This window comes from Cetorhinus maximus, chromosome 22, assembly GCF_964194155.1.
Source record: "Cetorhinus maximus chromosome 22, sCetMax3.hap1.1, whole genome shotgun sequence".
NCBI lineage: Eukaryota > Metazoa > Chordata > Chondrichthyes > Lamniformes > Cetorhinidae > Cetorhinus > Cetorhinus maximus.
In genome coordinates this window covers 2,478,121-2,500,591 of record NC_135900.1, presented here as the reverse complement: position 1 = coordinate 2,500,591, position 22,471 = coordinate 2,478,121, and the positions used below count along the sequence as shown (strand labels likewise).

General features: G+C 47.6%; 1 protein-coding gene across 3 annotated transcripts in view; it reads right to left on the bottom strand.

The window, feature by feature from the left end:
- Window positions 1-22,471, bottom strand: part of LOC144696397 (synaptotagmin-A) — a 518,026-nt gene that overhangs the window by 169,808 nt on the left and 325,747 nt on the right. The window lies entirely within an intron of this gene.

The following is a 22,471-nucleotide window of genomic DNA, read 5'->3' as shown; positions in this document are numbered from 1 at the left end:
TGACTGCTTGTTTTTGCAATAAGCCCCCCAGAGTGTTCTGTTAACTTCAGAGGTCCCTCAGCACCATGCTCTGGGTGGGAGTGGGGTGGGGTAACTGGAAAATGTGCTGCTGATTTTAATCATGGGCATTGACCCTCCCAAAACACAAACTGTTTTCTTCTATGAAAAGGATACAGAATTTATACAGAAATCCTCCTTCCTCACCACCCCCCAACACTCCTGTGCACCCCTGTGTACAGAAACCCTCCTCCCCAAACCCCTGCGCGCACACAATGAGGTTTCTTCTCCTTTAAGAGGATATGTGCTGGAGACCATCTATTTGTGTTCCTGTTCCTGGAGTTGAGAGTAACCTTGAAAAGAAATCCCTTTTCCTAGTCTGGTGGGCCAGAGTCAGTCTATCTTCTCCCACTCTGGAAAGTAAACGGTTAAGGCTTACGACCCCTCCCTCCCTGACCCTCAGCTGGTTGATTCCACGTGCAGGAGCATGAGGGTGAGGTGCCGGTAATCATGCAGCGAGTGGTCAGATTTGGATGTATTTTCTTTGTTGCTGATGGGAGTAGCCCAAGGTTGAAGGAACCAAATGTGACAGGGCCTGAACTGAGGAGTTTGAGAAACAAGCCAAAGGGGCTCTCGGTCCAGCAGGAGCTGCAGACGCTTCAGGAGCTGGTGGGCGCAAGATATTCATCAGATATTCAGTATGATCATCTTCACATCTTCACAATTCCACACAGACCCTCAATGAGAATGTTGGAAACCTGATTTGAAAAGGGTCAAACTTTAAAAATGCTCAGCAAGAGGTCAGACCACACCAGAAAGCAGAAAAAAAACAGAAATGCAGATTGGCCAAGAGCTTCTGCTTTGGGTGTAAAACTGCATTCAAAATCGCACTGGGTTTGAGAAATGTTGTTTTCCAGTCTCCACTGAAATTAATTTACATATATCAAGCCATCTTCTCAAGGGCAATTAGGGATGGGCAATAAATGCTGCCCTTGATAGCCACTCTCACCTCACACAAAAGAATTTTAAAAATCTGCCATAAATCGGCAGAGGTTTAGAATGTAATTTAATAAAAAAAATGCATTAAAATATAAGATCAGTAACCTGGTGCAGTTTGATCAATGCAGCTGAAAACAGGTTTATCACAAAAATATACATTTTGATGAGTGTCTGGACCACCAGCTGTGAATAACTTGATTTGAAATAACTGAAGATCGACTTTAGAAAAAGTGCACAGAACCAATTTCATGTGACATTGGCGGACAGTAGTCAGCCTCTTAATGCACTAAAAAATGTAATATCTTCGTACCTTAAAAAAAAAAGCTTAATTTTAAGAAGCTTCTCTGAGGGCTGTAAGCAGGCTCGATTAACGTTAGTTCAGTTTAGTGATCAATTTTTATCTGGGCGTGTGGCCAGTTTTGTTGGCCGGCCCAGCTTCTAACACAATGTGTTTTTAAAGTAGTGCAAAAGGTTATGGAAACTGGATGTGCACTTAACAGATGCACAAACGTTCGCATGGTTTGATTGATCTTGGGTAAGATGAGCTAAAGAAGACCAGCACAATTGTGCAGAAAGTCTAGACCCTGTTTTATTCGGATGAACGTATCTGCACTGGTGTTTACGCTGTACAAGAGCTTCCTTCCCCCTTCGCTATCTAACCCGATCAACATAGCCTTCGATTTCCTACATTACAGCAGTGATCATGCTTCAAAATTGGCTGTAAATCACTTTCGGACACCCCGAGGTTGTGAAAGGTGCTATATAAATGCTTATAAGTTCTTTTTTTATTCCTTACTCCCTCATGGGGAGAATTTCCCCACCGTCGGGGTTGGGGGGAGGGGGTTATGGGCGGGGATGGGTTGCGTGCCGCCATTTTACGTGGGGGGGGCCAACTAAGGCCCGCCCAGTGTGGTGTGCACCCGGGAGCGCTGAGTGCTCCCTGTGCGGGCGGGGTTGGATGGGGGTTCCCTGAGTCGGGGCCTCGGGGCCTGTGTTCTTTCATGTATGTGCGCGAAAGAGCACAGAAATCTCCTGGAGACACGGAGCTGCCCCAGAGAGATTAGTTTAAGTTCCCAAAATTTTAATAAAGAAAGGAAAAAAATTTAAGACATGTCCCCTCATGTGTCAGTGTCAACACGAGCTGGGAAATGTCAATGAACATTAATGAAAAAATTTATCGAATTTATAAACACTTCATGAAACCCCGCCCCGCCCGTGGATGAGGTTCCATGAAAAATGCGAAGGCCGCCTGGGCTCTTCGCCTGCACCCCCGCCAACCTTAAGGTTGGACGGGCAGCTCAGTTTATTAGTTTAATTAATATCGAAATGGCCTTAATACTGGGCTGCGTGCCCGCCAAACTGAAAATCGGAATGACGTGCAGTGACGTGCAGTGACGTTGGGACGCCCGCCCGACATCACCGTGCGTCATTTTACGCGTCGGCGAGTGGGCCCCGCCCCTGCTCGTCGAGCTGAAGATTCACGCCCATGTGTTTAGCCAGCTTCCCCTTAAGTGCATTGGTGCTATTCACCTCAACCACGCCCTGTGATAGGGAGTTCCACATTCTCACCACTCTCTGGGTAAGGGAGTTTCTCTTCAATTTCTTCATGGATTTATTGCTGGGTCATGTTATATTCATGGACCCTAGTCTTACGTCAGTATTTAGGTTAATATTTTAGGTTTCATTCATTTTTCAGTGTTGATGAACAGGCTGCATTGAAATATTAATCTGACCATTCCCTTTGGGGGGATAGATTTTCTGCAGATTTCCAACACTGTCTAATCTTATTCCAGAGGGATCAAATCCATTGCTAAATATATCAAGCTAAGGTGGAAAGACTGGCAACACTGGCATCTACACGGCTATGTGGAAAATTGCCCAGGTATGTCCTGTCCACAAAAAGCAGGATAAATCCAACCCGGCAAATTACCGCCCCATCAGTCTACTCTCTCCATCATCAGTAAAGTAATGGAAGGGGTCATCAGCAGTGCTATCAAGCGGCACTTGCTTAGCAATAACCTGCTCGCTGATGCCCAGTTTGGGTTCTGCCAGGGCCACTCAGCTCCTGACCTCATTACAGCCTTGGTTCAAACATGGACAAAAAAGCTGAACTCCAGAGCTGAGGTGAGAGTGACTGCCCTTGACATCAAGGCCATATTTGACCGAGTGTGGTGCCAAGGAGCCCTAGAAAAACTGGAGTCAATAGGAATCGGGGGAAAACTCCCCCCTGGTTGGAGTGATACTTAGCACAAAGGAAGATGGTTGTGGTTATTGGAGGTCAGTCATCTCAGCTCAAGGACATCACTGTAGGAGTTCCTCAGGGTAGTGTCCTTGGCCCAACCATCTTCAGCTGCTTCATTAATGACCTTCCTTCCATCATAAGGTCAGAAGTGGGGATGTTCACTGATGATTGCACAATGTTCAGCACCATTCATGGCTCCTCAGATACAGAAGCAGTCCATGTCCAAATGCAGCAAGACCTGGGCAATATCCAGGCTTGGGCTGACAAGTGGCAAGTAACATTCATGCCACACAAGTGCCAGGCAATGACCATCTCCAATAAGAGAGAGTCTCATAATCGCCACTTGACATTCAATGGCAATACTATCACTAAATCCCCCACTATCCCCACTTCTGACCTTATGATGGAAGAAGGTCATTGATGTACTGGTCAGTACTGCAGTGATGTGCCAGCCTAGATTTTGTGCTCAAGTCTCTGGACTGACACCTTCAGACTAGAGGTGATAGTGATACTCACTTGACCATGGCTTATACCTTAAACAATGCCCAATATTTCAGACAGTGGACTCTGGTCCTCTCTCAAATTCTGACTCTCCCTATTTCTCTCTCTATTTACCCTTTGCACACCCCAGTACAATCTCTGCCTCCGTCTGTACAAAGTGTCTCACTAATGATAAAACCAAGGTGGGAACAACATAGCGTCTGAGGCCAATGTGAGCGATGTAATTAAAACAGTGATACACATACTGACATGATACAGCGGTGACACAGCTCTCTGACTGCCTTTGATAAATGCACTGATGTTGGTCTGAGGAAAGGAGAACAAATGTTGCCAGAGAGACTGATCAAAGGATGAAAAGAAATCCTTTGTACTGTTCCATCAAAACTGGCCAAGCATCAGGAAAATGTCCATCTTTAGTCAGAACCTCGTGGACTTAATTGAAAGTCGGAGCTGGCAGTTATTGGCGCCTGAACAAATCTTCGGATTCTCTAATCAGAGTTTATCACTCAGTGAGAGCAGGTTATGAATACTTATGAGTGATCTTTGGCAGTGCAAGGTTTACCTCAATTATTTAGCTTGCTCAGTACAGACGAGCCAGACATTATGCAGCACTTCAGACAACCTCACGGCCAGACCCTTGGTGGGAGGTGAGATCTAATGGGCGGAATCGTCCCAGATTTGCACTAAGTGCAGTAGTGGTCGGGAGAAAAGACAGTTTACCCACTGGCCACAGGGTAGGTTTCTGAGCCGTATCATCCCCTTCCCACCTCATTAATTAAGCAGGCACAAGAAACACGCCATCTCGCTGGCGGGCAGCCTCTGATTCACCCGCCATACCGTCACCTCGCTACTTCCTCACACCGGGCACCATATTTAAAGTGCAGCCATATTCACACCTCTCAGTGCTTCCAGCCCAGAATTGCTGCACAGAAGACATGGCCCCAAAAGGCAAGAAGACTGCAGCACCCAGGCTTAATGACGCATCCCTGGATGCCATGGGGGCCCATTGTGATGTCCTCTATCCCCACTCTGGCCACAGGAGGTACAGCAACGTCTGGCTTGGGAGGCGGTGGCAGTGGTGGTCAGTGCCAACGGTCTCTCCAAGAGGTCGGCCATCCAGTGCAGAAAGAGAATGAATGATCTCATCCGTGCTGCCAGGGTAAGGCAACCATCCCATCGCTCTAAACTCACACACTCACAAGCCCATCACACATTCACTGGCATCTCACTCACTGGCAGCTCAAGGGACATCACCACTCACTCTCTCACACACCCCTCACATCTCCATCTGGCCTCATCTCCTCTGGAGAATGCCTCCTCAGCCCTCACCATCTTGAGGCCACTTGTACAGATCAACATGTGACTCCCACACATACCCTGGGATACCCCCCTTCCCCAGTACAGCCCTCGCCTTGCAGTCAGTGAAAAGCCGCCCCTGCCTTACAGCTGGTCCAGTAGGTAGAGACCTGCCTGTGAGCCTCCCTAACAGTGATGTGGTGCTGCCTGTGAATCCTGGTGCTGAGACTGCGAGTGCTGCCCGAAGCAAGGTAGGCAAACAAACCTCGAAATCCCGAGTGAAGTGCAGCTCACCAGGTGCACGTCGCTTATGTACAGTTGTGAAACACGTCAGTGTGTCGGATGATCCCGCGTGGGGGAGATGATTGATGTCTTTGAAGAAGGGACCTCCCCCCAGCCACCAGGAGCCCACAGGCAGCCCCACATGGGACCCTGTATAGTAAGCCCCCTCCCAGAAACTGGAGTCCATAAACCAAGCTGGCAATACTGAGGGAGTGCTGCACTGTTGGAGGTTCCCTCATTCAGATGAGACCCATTAACCTTGTCAGTTGGATTTAGAAGATCCCATGGCGCTATTTTGAAGGAGAGCAGGCAAGTTATCCCCAGGGTCTCAGACAATATTTACCTTAGAACCAACATAATTAAATCACAGATTATCTGGTCATTATCACATCACTGTTCATGGGATCTTGCTGAGTGTAAATTGGCTACCGCCTTTATTACATTATAACATGACTATGCTTCAAAAATGTGCCATTAACTGTAAACTGCTTTAGGATGTTCTATGGTCATTGTCGTATTAGGGTGACCAGGGTTGAAAGGGTTAATGTGCGGGGCTGTGGAAACAATAGCGCCCACACGATGATGTAAGAGACACATGACCAAGGGTCGCGAGGGAGAATGCTTCTAGCTTAGAACGTAACACCTGGTCAGGTATATCTGTGCATAGTTCTAATAAACCAGTTATTGTTTAAACATAGCAAGGTTCCAGCAATCATTTCCCAGCCAGTCACAACCAACATACAATAGTCATTAAAGGAGCTATATAAATGCAGCTCTCTCTTTGTCCCAAGATAGGCTCAAAATTGGGTCTATACTCTTCAGAGAAACATGGGGCTGAATATTCCTGGGGGCTGTGGGACGTCCAAGTCAGGACCAAATGGGGGTCTTGAGTTTGCACTTGCTGGAATCCAGGCCAGCAGAGCTATTTTCCCGGAAGTGACCTCCTGACTGGCCACCCCAGAGCTTGTCATCCAATTAAGGAAGGCCTGCGGACTCCCAGTGCTGACAGCCCAATGGGAGACCTGGCAGCTCTGGAGTCTCAGCAGCCCCACTGGGAATTGTGGCAGAGCTGACGGAGATCAAAGACCAAGAGGACATGGAGAAGCCCTTGGAGGGGGTAAGTTAAAAATACACACTGAATGGGGCTGAGCAGGTAGGCCCCTCTGATCAGAGGCGACACCCCTCTATATGGGTCACTCGGACAATGGGGATGACCTTCCCTGTCCAGGACCCCTCATTAGGGGATATGTGGCTCCAAAGCCCCTCAGAATGCTGCAGTGAGGCTGCTTCCATGAAGGTTGAGAGCCTCCCCATGCACTGGGGGATTTGCCCTGCTACTGATTAAATACCAGCAAGTGGGGAGAAAAATCACCCCTAACTGGGGCCTTAGTTACTTCAGTTGACAACCTGCATGTTGTCTCCCCTCCCCCCAATGGGAAGCATCTCCAGTGGAAGGAATGCATCAGAAATGCTATTTTCTCAGCTCCCTTGCCTCCCAGCCCACCATCCTGGGCCAGGAGAGTCCTGTCCACAGTCTGAGGATTAGGGTTAGTGTCCTCCTTATCGGGGTTGGGGGGGAGATCAAAAGGGTAATCTCTAGAATTTGAGGGGGGTGCATTAAGGGAACCCCGCCCCCAAATGGTCAAAGACAGTGGGTGAATTCGGCAGCAAAGGGCAGGTGGGTGCCAGAGATGGGCCATAATGATGTTTGCACCCACCTGCCCCTTGGCTAAAGGAATGTTCTCCCTGGGAATTCTTGTGGGAACAGTGTGGGAGATGGTGGTGTAGTGGTAATGTGACTGGACTAGGAATTCAGAGGCCCAGACTAATGCTCTTGGCGTATTGGTTGAACTCCCACCACAACAGCTGGGGGAAAATAATACCATTAATAAAATCTAGAATGAAAAGCTAATCTCAATAATGGTGACCATGAAACTATCATCGATTGTTGTAAAAACCCATCTGGTTCACTAATGCCCTTTAGGGAAGGAAATCTGCTGTCCTTACCTGGTTTGGCCTACATGTGACTCCAGACCCCACAGCAATGTGGTTGACTCTTAACTGCCCTCTGAAATGACCGAACTCAGTCGAAGGGGTAATTAGGGATGGGCAACAAATGCTGGCCTTGCTAGCGATGCCCACATCCCGTGAAAGAATAAAAAATGTGTTAATGGGCACGATCCTAAGTAAATTAAGTAAAACCTCACCACTGTTCTGCAGATTACCCACAAGCACACCCACAGGAGAGTGACTGAAGGATCTGATTTTGCTAATTGTTCATAGACAGAGAATCCACAATTCCGGGCCTAAGACCTGTGGTGGGGGTGGTGGGGGGGAACCAGCAGTGTTTCCAGCCACCGAGCCTGGTGGGAACTCACACCACGTCGCACAATACTGGGCTCATTAATGATGCAGTTGGGGGTTTTCCCAGTGTACTGCGCGGACGAGTGGGCTGGGTGTCACACACCTCACCGTTACACCTTGGCGCCATATTTAAAAGACGCCTGGCCTGACATCAACGCCTTTGCCGTGAACCCGCCGTGGAAGGAGGAGGTGGCCCAGTGACCCCAGGGCGTCCGGCCCTCAGATCCAGCGACGCTCCCCATGATGTGCTGCTCAGTGCAGCGGAGGCCAGGAGGGGCATCCTATACCCTGAGGATGGAAGGAGAAGGCCAAGCTGTGTGACCGACTCTGCACGGGAGGAAGACGCCAGGATGGTCAGTGCCCACGGCCTCCGCCGGAGGACTGCCCTGCAGGACCGGGAGTGGGTGAATGACCTCATTGGCGCTGCCAGAGTAAGTGACCCTTCAACTGCTCACACTCACCTCACTGAATGGTAGAGGGGACATGGGCCTCGGTGGCAAGGGCATCATCTGTGCCGCCCATGCATAAAACAGCTACTCAATGTGGTGCCTCGTAGCCCCACTGCAGCCCATCCAGGCTGGCACTGTGGGTCCCTGACCCTTCCACACAGAGAGCTCAGATACTGCTGGGGGTTGGTGGTGGTGGGGGGGAGGGGGGGCGGTGTGGATGTAGAGGGAGAGGGTTAGGTGTTGAGGTGTTGAGGTTACCAGCAAGCATCACTAATGATATGCCTCCATGAGGTTTATCCTTCTATCTGCATGGGCTCACCACTCTGGAGGGCACTGCCTCCTTGTGGACAGCCTGCAGTGCATCACTCAGATGGCACACAATCCAGGGGGTTATTTGTAAGACTGGAAGCAGGAGAAAGATACACGGAACCCAATTTCTCTCAATACCATCTTCTTTCTTTGTGCAGGGACAGTTATAGCACAACAGGAGAGAAAGCGAGAGAGAGAGAGAGAGAGGGAGAGAGAGAAAATGGGGTGGGTGGGGGGTGGGGTGGTGGGGGGGGGGGCACCTGAACTAAGAACCCTGGCAGAGTTTGAGGAGAGAGCAGACGAGCTGGCTGCGGAGGACCCACTTCGGGCCTGTACAGATGGAGAGGTCATTGGGCAGCCTCCATCCAGTAAGGATCTATGCATAATGTAGTCACTTAGAAACCTAAGATCACGCTTTCCTCCAGGTTGGATGCTTATGCAGTCAGTCACAATCTCCTCTCTCACTTCCAGGTACCAGCAGGAAGAGGGGAAGGCCAGAAGAGGAAACGCTGTCCAGCAGTACCTCCAGCCCCCAGACAACCAAGGGCATGGGGGAGGAGGCAGAAAGTGCACTTGTAGAGGCATCGCTGCAGTCAGCTACAGCCTCCACCAGCACAGAGATACGCACCTCGTTGGCTACTAGATCTAGTTTAGGCAGCGTCTCACGTTCTGGTGGTCATTGCAGAGACACATGTCTGCAGTAGGAGGCGGCAGGGTCACTGGCACTCGGAGGGCTGCTGGGAAAGAGGCATCTGCAAGTCAGATGACGAGCCTCTGGGATCAGCCCTGCCGCGATGGTGGAGATGCTGAGAGAGGTGGGGGAACATCAGGCAGAGGTGGTGAAGGATCTCAACAGAGTGGCACATGAAGTGGAGGAGCCTGCCCTCTGATGACGTGGTTCTGGCTTGTGCCTGAATGGAGGTCTCCATGGGGAGGATGGCGAATGCAATGGAGAACCTCGTCCAGCTCAACACCCAGTTTCTGTCAGGAATGCGCACAGACCTTCACTCCATCACTGTAGCCATGTGGGACAGGGACAGGGCACCTCGACCTCCCTCCAGGTGCCCTTCCTCCTCTAGAGGTCAGGCAGGGGCCCTCGGACACCCAAAGGGAGGAGGAGTGGCTGTTGGACACCCCTGGGACCTCCACTCAGGATTCTGAGAGTGTCCAGCTCTTTGGAATCCCCTTTGCCTGTGACCCCTTCAGCCTGGTCCTCTGTGACCACAGAGGGAGCAGCCGCCCCACGTCAGGACAGCCAAAGTAAGGCAGGACCCTCCAGGCCTCGGGTCTCCAGAGGACGCCAGCCAAGGTCATCCAAGACCACAGGGCCAACCGGTCAGCAGGCAGCCCCCACCCTGGCTGCCGATGGTGGGATGGCACCAAGAGGAAGTGGTACAGAACGAACAATTAAGAAGTCACGGTTTCACCTTTGGTTGCACGGGTTCACTGTAATTGTTAATGTTCTTACACTTTGGTAAATAGACTGTACTTGCACTTTGATGAGGTCGGATGTGGTTATTTGCGATTTGTAGAGGTTAAGCCTGTGCGCTCCCCGTCCATCCCGAGCATCTTCAGGGGGACACCCCAGGCTGAGTCTATGTCCCCCAGAATCAGGAATGTGCAGGGAGGCAAGAATCTTGGCCAGGGCCCTTGTGAGCAAGAAGTCTCCTGACCCTTTGCCCTTCACATGCTTCTCTGTTGAAACACCTTAACATTGTCAGTACTACATTCTGGGGTTCCCCTTCAGTTGTCCAGTTGAGCTGACCTTCCGCTCCCCCCACCCCAGATGACCCAGCTCCCGTGCAGCACCTTCAGACCTCAACCTCGAGGCTCTGGATAGTTGCAAGCGGCCATGGTGCATTGACCCTCCTGGTGAGACCTTTGACCTATTCACAGTCATCTTACAACCCTCCCCCATCACCTCCATCCCGTGCAGGTGAATATCCATGTCCCCTACCTTCCCAAGGAGCCCACTACCGTGACGATAGACATTCCCCCCTCACCCTGCTTACCCCCAGAATCTGGTTTTACCTCCGTGCCCCCTTCAACAAACCTCAGCATCCCTCCGCCCATCATTGCAGGACCCTCACACTCCTACCCTACCGGCATCCACTGCCCCTGTTAACCCTCACCATCCCTTCCTATCAACAACTCCTTCCATATGCCCCCCCAGGACTCATCAGTTGACACCACAAACCCCTCCCTCTGAACTCCATTCCCCTCTTCCCCCCTCCGCCCGCACTTCACCACAGCCTGTCCCACCTTCCTGCCCCCTGAACCACCTCACCCATTCTACCGCCTCGTCAGCATCCCTCTCTTTTCCCTATCGCCCCCCAATCTCCCCTACCCGCCTCTAGGCCTCCACACCCACCCCACCTCTTCATCCATCTCCTCCCAGCACAGACCACCGCTGCCCAATGGTACCTCATGCAGCTGACTGCCTGCAGTGCGATGAACCACGTGGTTGATGCTCCACACGCCCAGTGCTGCACGCGGGGTCCCAGGGTCCGTGCTCACTGGGGGCCTCCAGCTTTCACTTGCCGCAAGCTGTCCGAGGCCTTCTCCGGGTGACCCCCGGCATGTCGGTGTCACATTGGTGGGGATGTGTTCCGGACTGGCGTGATATCCTGCTGGCAGCGCGAATGATGGATGGAGTGGGGGGGAAAGGGGGAGCAATTCTGGACAGGGCTTTGTCTGCAACCCGTTAACTGGATGCAAAAGGGATTCATGCCGGCCTCTGTCAGCATGAAGGGTGGAAGAGGACATTCCAGCCAGCGTGACCTCAGGAGAGGGGAGACGGCTTTATCAGCTCCCGCCTCATTGTTTCCCCCTCTCCACCCCCCACCCACCATTAAACCTACCGCTACTGCGTCTGGAAAACCCCAGCCAGAGAATCGGAATAACCAAATCACACGTAAAGAACATGTCAAACACATGACAGCCTGTGACCCATAGTCAAACTAGAACTGAATGTGAGTTTGTGATCAATCAAATTCCTGTTTCTCCTCTCCAATATTCCTGTTTCTCCTCTCCAATATTCCCGTTTCTCCTCTCCAATATTCCCGTTTCTCCTCTCCAATATTCCTGTTTCTCCTCTCCAATATCTCTGAGTTATGATGCAGCAAATGCACTTCTGATGAGAAGCTGATTCGGTCAATGAAGATAATGTCTTCCTGCTCCCCTTCCTAAGTCTCCGTGTGAGCGAGAGTCTTGGGGGTCTCTCCGTGAGAGTTTCTTTAAGAGTCTCTGTGAGAGTCTCTGTGTGAGTCTCTGTGTGAGTCTCTGTGAGAGTCTCTGTGTGTGAGTCTCTGTGTGAATCTCTGTGTGAGTCTCTGTGTGAGTCTCTGTGTAAGAGTCTCTGTGTGAGTCTCTGTGTGAGTCTCTGTGTGAGTCTCTGTGTGAGAGTCTCTGTGTGAGTCTCTGTGTAAGAGTCTCTGTGTGAGTCTCCGTGTGAGTCTCTGTGTGTGAGTCTCTGTGTGAGTCTCTGTGTGTGAGTCTTTGTGTGAGTCTCTGTGTGAGTCTCTGTGTAAGAGTCTCTGTGTGAGTCTCTGTGTGAGAGTCTCTGTGTGAGTCTCTGTGTAAGAGTCTCTGTGTGAGTCTCTGTGTGAGAGTCTCTGTGTGAGTCTCTGTGTAAGAGTCTCTGTGTGAGTCTCTGTGTGAGAGTCTCTGTGTGAGTCTCTGTGTGAGTCTCTGTGTGAGTCTCTGTGTGAGAGTCTCTGTGTGAGTCTCTGTGTGAGAGTCTCTCTGTGTGAGTCTCTGTGTGAGAGTCTCTGTGTGAGTCTCTGTGTGAGAGTCTCTGTGTGAGAGTCTCTGTGTGAGTCTCTGTGTGTGAGTCTCTGTGTGAGAGTCTCTGTGTGAGTCTCTGTGTGAGAGTCTCTGTGTGTGAGTCTCTGTGTGAGTCTCTGTGTGTGAGTCTCTGTGTGGGAGTCTCTGTGTGAGAGTCTCTGTGTGGGTCTCTGTGTGTGAGTCTCTGTGTGAGACTCTCTGTGAGGGAGTCTCTGTGTGTGAGTCTCTGTGTGAGTCTCTGTGTGAGTCTCTGTGTGAGAGTCTCTGTGTGAGAGTCTCTGTGTGAGTCTCTGTGTGTGAGTCTCTGTGTGAGAGTCTCTGTGTGAGTCTCTGTGTGTGAGTCTCTGTGTGAGAGTCTCTGTGTGAGTCTCTGTGTGTGAGTCTCTGTGTGAGAGTCTCTGTGTGAGTCTCTGTGTGTGAGTCTCTGTGTGAGTCTCTGTGTGAGTCTCTGTGTGAGAGTCTCTGTGTGAGAGTCTCTGTGTGAGTCTCTGTGTGAGAGTCTCTGTGTGAGTCTCTGTGTGAGTCTCTGTGTGTGAGTCTCTGTGTGAGAGTCTCTGTGTGAGAGTCTCTGTGTGAGTCTCTGTGAGAGTCTCTGTGTGAGTCTCTGTGTGAGAGTCTCTGTGTGAGAGTCTGTGTGTGAGTCTCTGTGTGAGTCTCTGTGTGAGTCTCTGTGTGAGAGTCTGTGCGTGAGTGTCTGCGCGTGAGTCTCTGTGTGTGAGTCTCTGTGCGAGTCTGTGTGTGAGAGTCTCTGTGTGAGAGTCTGTGTGTGAGTCTCTGTGTGAGTCTCTGTGTGTGGGTCTCTCTGTGTGAGTCTCTGTGTGTGAGTCTCTGTGTGTGAGTCTCTGTGTGAGTCTCTGTGTGTGAGTCTCTGTGTGTGAGTCTCTGTGTGAGAGTCTCTGTGTGAGTCTCTGTGTGTGAGTCTCTGTGTGAGAGTCTCTGTGTGAGAGTCTCTGTGTGAGTCTCTGTGAGAGTCTCTGTGAGAGTCTCTGTGTGAGTCTCTGTGTGAGAGTCTCTGTGTGAGTCTCTGTGTGAGTCTCTGTGTGAGAGTCTCTGTGTGAGAGTCTGTGTGTGAGAGTCTCTGTGTGAGAGTCTGTGTGTGAGTCTCTGTGTGTGGGTCTCTCTGTGTGAGTCTCTGTGTGGGAGTCTCTGTGTGAGTCTCTGTGTGTGAGTCTCTGTGTGTGAGTCTCTGTGTGAGTCTCTGTGTGTGAGTCTCTGTGTGAGAGTCTCTGTGTGAGTCTCTGTGTGTGAGTCTCTGTGTGAGAGTCTCTGTGTGAGAGTCTCTGTGTGAGAGTCTCTGTGTGAGTCTCTGTGGGAGTCTCTGTGTGAGTCTCTGTGTGTGAGTCTCTGTGTGTGAGTCTCTGTGTGAGTCTCTGTGTGTGAGTCTCTGTGTGAGAGTCTCTGTGTGAGAGTCTCTGTGTGAGTCTCTGTGAGAGTCTCTGTGAGAGTCTCTGTGTGAGTCTCTGTGTGAGAGTCTCTGTGTGAGTCTCTGTGTGAGTCTCTGTGTGAGAGTCTCTGTGTGAGAGTCTGTGTGTGAGAGTCTCTGTGTGAGAGTCTGTGTGTGAGTCTCTGTGTGTGGGTCTCTCTGTGTGAGTCTCTGTGTGGGAGTCTCTGTGTGAGTCTCTGTGTGTGAGTCTCTGTGTGTGAGTCTCTGTGTGAGTCTCTGTGTGTGAGTCTCTGTGTGAGAGTCTCTGTGTGAGTCTCTGTGTGTGAGTCTCTGTGTGAGAGTCTCTGTGTGAGAGTCTCTGTGTGAGTCTCTGTGAGAGTCTCTGTGTGAGTCTCTGTGTGAGAGTCTCTGTGTGAGTCTGTGTGTGAGAGTCTCTGTGTGAGAGTCTGTGTGTGAGTCTCTGTGTGTGAGTCTCTGTGTGTGAGTCTCTGTGTGAGTCTCTGTGTGTGAGTCTCTGGTGAGTCTCTGTGTGTGAGTCTCTGTGTGAGAGTCTGTGTGAGTCTGTGTGTGAGAGTCTCTGTGTGAGAGTCTGTGTGTGAGTCTCTGTGTGAGTCTCTGTGTGTGGGTCTCTCTGTGTGAGTCTCTGTGTGGGAGTCGCTGTGTGAGTCTCTGTGTGTGAGTCTCTGTGTGAGAGTCTCTGTGTGAGTCTCTGTGTGTGAGTCTCTGTGTGAGAGTCTCTGTGTGAGAGTCTCTGTGTGAGTCTCTGTGAGAGTCTCTGTGTGAGTCTCTGTGTGAGAGTCTCTGTGTGAGTCTCTGTGTGAGTCTCTGTGTGTGAGTCTCTGTGTGAGAGTCTGTGTGTGAGTCTCTGTGTGAGAGTCTCTGCGTGAGTCTCTGTGTGAGAGTCTCCGTGTGAGTCTCTGTGTGAGTCTCTGTGTGAGAGTCTGTGTGTGAGTCTCTGTGTGAGAGTCTCTGTGTGAGTCTCTGTGAGAGTCTCTGTGTGAGTCTCTGTGTGAGAGTCTCTGTGTGAGTCTCTGTGTGAGTCTCTGTGTGTGAGTCTCTGTGTGAGAGTCTGTGTGTGAGTCTCTGTGTGAGAGTCTCTGCGTGAGTCTCTGTGTGAGAGTCTCCGTGTGAGTCTCCGTGTGAGTCTCTGTGTGTGAGTCTCTGTGTGAGTCTCTGTGTGAGTCTCTGTGTGAGAGTCTCTGTGTGAGTCTCTCTGTGTGAGTCTCTGTGTGAGAGTCTCTGTGTGAGTCTCTGTTGAGAGTCTCTGTGTGAGTCTCTGTGTGAGAGTCTCTGTGTGAGAGTCTCTGTGTGAGTCTTTGTGTGAGAGTCTCTGTGTGAGAGTCTCTGTGTGTGAGTCTCTGTGTGAGAGTCTCTGTGTGTGAGTCTCTGTGTGTGAGTCTCTCTGTGTGAGTCTCTGTGTGGGAGTCTCTGTGTGTGAGTCTCTGTGTGATAGTCTCGGTGTACTCTCACACAGAGTCTCTGTACAAGTCTCTCTGTGAAGCGGAAGAAGTGTTTAACCGCAATTGTCCAGGCATCATGAGTGTGGGGCAGGGTTGATGGACCAGTTGGTCTTTTCTTGCCCGTCATTTTCAGATGCTTCAGATGTATGGGCTTTATGTGAGTACTCTTGGCCTATCTGTCTTCCTCAACCAACATCATTGAAACAGAAGTGATCCAGAAGGGATCCATGAAGTGATCCATGTTAACAGGAACGTTCAATATCTAAAACCTGCAACGTGCACTATCGTTGGCAGAGAGCCAATAGTTTTTACTAATTAAAATGTAGGTACCATCATTAATTCTATCAGTTTATAACTGACTCTGTGGTCATAAGTTAAAAATGTCAGAATTTAATTATGTAACAGGACTTAAAACATCACCTGTAGGAGTTTGTTTCTATCGTTAACTGTGGATAGCTCCTGAAATCTAAGCTGGTATCCAGCCCAATGTATTTCACCTACTACTGGAATTTGTACTTATTTATTTTTAAGTGAGGTTGGTAAACTCACCAGAATTAGGTGATAACAATCTGTTTGAACGGTTGTTGCACGGCTTGTTTTAAATCAAAGCGTTTCATCTTGCACACATCAGGACAAACTGCAAGAATGCCAAATGTAAAGGGTACAACGATTTGTACTACATGGGGAGAATTTTATCCCCGTCGGGAGGGCTGAGCGGGAGTGGACGCGGGCGGGCGTGCAGCTGATCACCGCCCGCGATTGGCTGCGCGCCGCCATTTTAATCGGCCCACCTACCGTGACACACACCCGGAAGCGCTGAGCGCTCCCTGTGTGGGGGATGGGGAGGGTGGGGGGGGGGAGGAGGGAGAGTTGGGGCCTGTGCTCTTTCCCTCATGCGCGCAAAAGAGCACAGAGACCTCCCTGAGGCACGGAGCTGCCTCAGGGAGATTAGTCTGATTATGAAGAATTAAAATAAGGATAAAAAAGAATTATTCAGGCTTGTCCCCTCGTGTGACAGTGTCACATCAGCTGGGACATGTCAACGAATTTTAATAAACATTTTTATTCAATTTATAAACACTTCATGAAATATCAATCTGCCCGTGGATGAGGTTTCATGAGAAATGCGAAGGCCGCCTGGGCTCTTCACCTGCCCAACTACCTTAAGGTTGGACGGGCAGCTCAGTTAATTAGCTTAATTAGATTATTAACAGCCTTAATGGGCCTTTGACAGTTCGGCGGGCGTGCAGCCGACTCCAGTGCGTGCCCGCTGAACCGAGGATCAGAATGACGCGCGGTGAGGTCAGGACGCACGCCCGACATCACCGCGCATCATTTTACATCTCGGTAAGCGGGGGCCCTGCCCCCACACGCCGACCAGGAGATTCAGGCCTATGAGAAGAGAGTGCCGATTGGTTGGCAAGTGGATTCTGATTGGTAGAGGCGTTGCCATGGAGAATGTGCCAGTTTATGGTGGCTGACAGCTGTCAGTAATTTATGTATATCCAAAAAACACTGGCGCTGACCCTTGGGGAACACGCTTTCTACCATAGTCCAGCCTGGAAAATAACCATTTACCATATTGCGCTCTTTTTTTGCCCTTAAGCCATTTCTTTTCAATCCAAGCTGACACTGTGAATCCCTGATTTTAATCACTCCAATATAAAAGCAAAAAACTGCGGATGCTGGAAATCCAAAACAAAAATAAAAATACCTGGAAAAAGTCAGCAGGTCTGGCAGCATCTGCGGAGAGGAACACAGTTAACGTTTCGAGTCCGTATGACTCTTCAACAGAACTAAGGAAAAATAGAAAAGAGGTGAAATATAAGTTGGTTTAAGGGGGGTGGGACAGGTAGAGCTGGATAGAGGGCCAGTGATAGGTGGAGATAACCAAAAGATGTCATAGACAAAAGAACAAAGAGGTGTTGAAGGTGGTGATATTATCTAATGAACGTGCTAATAGGTGACATTAAGGGTCGAAAGCAGGATGAGCAAGGGACAGATAGCCCTAGTGGGGGTGGGGGAAGGGATCGAAAAAGGCTAAAAGGTAGAGATAAAACAATGGATGGAAATACATTTAAAAATAATGGAAATAGGTGGGAAAAGAAAAATCTATATAAATTATTGGAAAAAAGGGGGATCGGAAAGGGGGTGGGGATGGAGGAGAGAGATCATGATCTAAAATTGTTGAACTCAATATTCAGTCCGGAAGGCTGTAAAGTGCCTAGTCGGAAGATGAGGTGCTGTTCCTCCAGTTTGCGTTGAGCTTCACTGGAACAATGCAGCAAGCCAAGGACGGACATGTGGACATGAGAGCAGGGTGGAGTGTTGAAATGGCAAGCGACTGGAAGGTCTGGGTCATGCTTGCAGATAGATCGAAGGTGTTTCGCAAAGCGGTCACCCAGCCTGCGTTTGGTCTCTCTAATATAGAGGAAACCGCATTGGGAGCAGCGAATGCAGTAGACTAAATTGAGGGAAGTGCAAGTGAAATGCTGCTTCACTTGAAAGGAGTGTTTGGGCCCTTGGACGGTGAGGAGAGGGGAAGTAAAGGGGCAGGTGTTTACTTCCCCTCTTCTCACTGTCCAAGGGCCCAAACACTCCTTTCAAGTGAAGCAGCATTTCACTTGCACTTCCCTCAATTTAGTCGACTGCATTCACTGCTCCCAATGCGGTTTCCTCTATATTAGAGAGACCAAACGCAGGCTGGGTGACCGCTTTGCGAAACACCTTCGATCTATCTGCAAGCATGACCCAGACCTTCCAGTCGCTTGCCATTTCAACACTCCACCCTGCTCTCATGTCCACATGTCCGTCCTTGGCTTGCTGCATTGTTCCAGTGAAGCTCAACGCAAACTGGAGGAACAGCACCTCATCTTCCGACTAGGCACTTTACAGCCTTCCGGACTGAATATTGAGTTCAACAATTTTAGATCATGATCTCTCTCCTCCATCCCCACCCCCTTTCCGATCCCCCTTTTTTCCAATAATTTATATAGATTTTTCTTTTCCCACCTATTTCCATTATTTTTAAATGTATTTCCATCCATTGTTTTATCTCTACCTTTTAGCCTATTTCGATCCCTTCCCCCTACCCCCACTAGGGCTATCTGTACCTTGCTTGTCCTGCTTTCTACCCTTAATGTCACTTATTAGCACATTCCTTAGATAATATCACCACCTTCAACACCTCTTTGTTCTTTTGTCTATGACATCTTTTGGTTATCTCCATCTATCACTGGCCCTCTATCCAGCTCTACCTGTCCCACCCCCCGCCCTTAAACCAGCTTATATTTCACCTCTTTTCTATTTTTCCTTAGTTCTGTTGAAGAGTCATACGGACTCGAAACGTTAACTGCATTCCTCTCCGCAGATGCTGCCAGACCTGCTGAGTTTTTCCAGGTATTTTTATTTTTGTTTTTAATCACCCCAATGTTGTCAACTGTGCCTTCAGTTACTTGGGCCCTAAACTCTGGAATTCCTTCCCTAAATCTCTCCACCTCTCTTTACGGCTTTAAGAGGCTCCCTAAAGCCTACATCTTTCACCAAGCTTTTGGTCACCTGTCCTAATATCTCCTTATGTGACTCAGTGCCAAATACTTGTCTGACAACGTTTCTCTGTGTGTGTGCCTCGGAACCTTCTTTTCAGCTACATTAAAGTCCCTATATAAATGCAATTTGTTATCGATCAGAAAAAAAGGTTAATATCTAATCCACTGTGGCCATGCCTAAGAGAGTGCACTGCCCAAACCCCTGACTGAGCTGAGAAAGCGAATTAACTGAAAGAGATAAGGAGGCTTTCAAACATGTTGATTTGCAATTGTTGCCTTGGCTAGTTTAGTTCAGTCATTACATATTTCTGAGCGTTGGTTGTGGTCTTCAGAAGCATTGCGAGCCCTTATCGATGTTCTGAGCCACTTTCTTGTCTGGAACCATATGGCACGGCTAATTAAATCATAATTACAACAATTCCTTTTATCTCCGTAACATTTTTAATTGAGTGTTATTTTCAGAATTCAGCAGGAAGTAATAAAATGATGAAATATTACACAGTAATAATTTAGTCCTGACAGTAATCTTGCATTGCAGCCAGTGCAACAGCCGTCGGATATTTTGTTAACACTTGGAATAGAACATGTTCCCCTAATCGCGATGTGGAAAATAAAGAGCATGATCTAATTAAATCACACGGAAAAAATGAGAATAGATTTCACTTCAGATGGGTTTTCTTTATAACCCAGCACTTCATTAATGAGACAATTCTTATTTAGTGAGATATAAAATAATGTGCCTTATTTTCCATGTTTAAATTGAAATCTTTTTGTGGAAATAATTCTTTGTAGATTCTTACAGCACAGAAGTGGGTCGCCCATCATGCATGTGCTGGTTTATTGAAAGAGCTGTCCAATTAGTTCCACTTCTTTACTCTAACAAAACTCCTTCCTGAGGCTGAACACCTCGACTAAATCTTTCCTTTGCCTTTGCTCTAAGGAGAACAATCCCAACTTCTCCAGTCTCTTCACATAACTGAAGTCCTTTTCTCGTAAATCTCCTCTACAACCTCTCCAATACCTTCCTAAAGTGTAGCCTTAGAAGGAATAAGTTCCTCTGTGAATTTCATTTCGAAAAAATCTAATCAATGCCGCTAAATTTAATGTACTCTGTACTTGGGAGATATTCTATTGGCCTGTTTTAACAGAACAGAAAACATTTCTACCATAACTGAGCCAGTTCTGGTTTCACCACACTGATAAGGCCTTCGTTTAGACCGAATATGCCTTTCATGTTATAATGATATTTTTAAAACCTTCTTTTCCTTAGACTTTGATAATCTTAAACAAGCAAATAAAGCCATTCATTGATTTTTTAATTGCTGGAATCATTTCACCTAGGCTTTTTCGAAAATAAAATTGAATTAATTTATTTATGAAAGTGATTTCTATGATTAGTTTATTTTAATTTAAAGTAAAATTATTTTTCTGGAATTGTAGCAAAGGAAGCACAGATAAAGACCATTCAGCCCAGTCTGCTTGTACTAGCAATTCAACTGGGACTATTTATCGTTATTCCATTTCCTTGCCCTCTCCCTGGAGATCCCTCTAGCCTTTAGTATCTGGTAACCTTCCTATTTCTCAAACTTCAGAGAGATCTTTGGTATCAATTTCCCAAATTTTAACTGATTGTCAAACTGCACTTTTTTTAAATATTGATATATTATGGTCTATGTTAATATATTACATGCTACTTTAATATATTAAACTATATTAATATTTAACCATCTGTATCAATAGATCATACTTTACATTAATATTAACATTAAAACAATGTATTATCTTCCCACTGGGATGTGAAGAATCCCACGGCCACTATGTTGAAGATGAGCAGGAGAGTTCTCCCTTGTGCCTTGGGTCAATGTTTATCCCTCAATCAACATCATAAAAAAACAGATAGTCTGGTCATTATCACATTGCTGTTTGTGGGATCTTGCTGTGTGCCAATTATGTGCCATATTTCCTACATTTCAGTGACTACACATCAAAAGTACTTCATTGGCTGGAGAAAGCTTGGGGGCATCCAGAGGCCATGAAAGGCATTGTAGAAATTGAAGCCTTTCTTGTTTTTAGCACATTGAAGTATGTTTTAATAATGTATTATATATATAGTAATATAATAGTCAGTATTCATATATTAGACTGCTGCTACTATAAGCATGTTATATTCCTGTATGTTTCACTTAAAGTCACATAAAAAAACTAACCAGGAATGTTACACTTCATATCTTCCTTAAAATATTAACATAAAAAAATCACTGATCAGTCATTGCTGCATCAACTGGCACTCAATCAATCAGTTATAAAACAGGGTTCATTGTTTTAAGAGTTGGTTGTCACTGCACAACATGACAAGGCCCCTGAACGCTGAGCAGATCATCGGCAGTTTTGTGCAGCAGAATTCAGTAAACAGAACACCTTTTTACATGCATCACGCAAAAGCCACTCGTGGGTTGGATCTGAATGATACTTTCAGAGGCAATGAAAAGGTTGTGTCTGCCTAATTTCACAGAGACTCAGTGGTAATGGAATTAAGGTGACTGTAACAGCATTACATCTGGGTAACTGTACCGTTCTGGCTTTCCCCTGACTTAATTATGGTTTCAGAAGCAAGGTGTATATACTTCAGGTGCAGATGGGTGCTCGGTTTCAGACAGAGACTGCAGAATGATAATGAAATATTTTGACACAGTCTGCAAGCATCATTGAGAAATACAATATTACAAGGGACAGCCCTTTCCACTGCAGTGAGTGTAACGTTGTTATCCATTTATATTATGCCAGACAGACAAACCCTTTTCACTGTGCCACATTTGATTGTCAAAAATAGGACACCAGCTTTTTAAGTTGAAATTGGACATGATTTAATATTCAACTGTATTTCAAAGGTAAGGATAGAATGTGTAGATAACTATTCAGATTATATGAATATAAATAGTAAAACTAAATAAGTAAAGGGGCAATGAGGAGAAATATATTTGCACAGTGAATTGTTATTTGGAATGAGCTTTCTGAGAGGACTATGGAAGCTGATCCAACAGTAACTTTCAGTAAAGGATTGGAGAGACACTCAAAGGGGAAACAAAATCTGCAGGGCTATGGGGAGAGGTCGGGGAGTGGGACTAATTGGATGGCTCTTACAAAGGGCCAGCACAAGCACTATGGGCCAAATGGCCTTCTTTTGTTCTGTATCAGTCTATGATTCCATGGCTTTCTCCCACGTTTATATTTCAGAAACAAAAAATAAATAATACTGGAAATACTCAGCAGGTCTGAAAACATCTGTGGAGAGAAACAGAATTAACCTTTCACGTCTGAGATGACCTTTCATCAGAGTGTTCTAATCGGTTCTATCGAAAGGTTACCTTGAGCTAAAACGTTAACTTTGTTTCGCTCCACTGATGCAGCCAGACTGGATGAGCTTTTCCAGCTTCCTTATATTTTTATTTCAGGTTTCCAGCTTCCGCAGTATTTTGCTTTTATATTTCAGATCACGTCTCCTGGCTACAATTCCTATCTCTGCTGCTGGTCCTTATATCTGTGACTTTTCGTGAGATAGCTTAATCAACTCTTTGAGGATTCACACGGTTCCCACACAGCACAAGCACTTTCTCAACACTCACACCTCCCTATGAATCACCACCTTTAATTCTTACACTTTATTCATTTTTTCCTCACTTTCCTATTGTCTTCCCTGCTCAGAATGTGATGTGATTTGTGTGTCATTTCCTTGTTAATAAGAAAAAAAAGGTTTTGGTTAAATGAGTCACGTAAGATCCAAACTAGTGAATTGTGCTTGGCTGTGATTGCAATTATTCTGAAGGGTCTTTGTCTGCTCTGAATGCAATTTGCTT